Consider the following 230-nt stretch of genomic DNA (forward strand, 5'->3'; position numbering starts at 1 on the left):
AAATGTGTGAATAACTATAGCGGTATATTATAATGTCCCCATGGAAACGATTTATATCTGAAGACTTGCTCACTGATATCGATATGGTCATGTTCATCGAACGTGGGATACGCAGCGGTCTCAGTCAATGATCGAAACGTGTCGATCGAGTCGGGTATGATATACCGCTTGTCATCGTATGGACTTAGAGCGATTTTTGTTTCAGACACTGTGAAGACTTTGTGTAATTT

The sequence above is a fragment of the Dinoponera quadriceps genome, unplaced genomic scaffold (genome assembly GCF_001313825.1).
Source record: "Dinoponera quadriceps isolate SergipeBrazil2010 unplaced genomic scaffold, ASM131382v1 scaffold1770, whole genome shotgun sequence".
Lineage (NCBI taxonomy): Eukaryota > Metazoa > Arthropoda > Insecta > Hymenoptera > Formicidae > Dinoponera > Dinoponera quadriceps.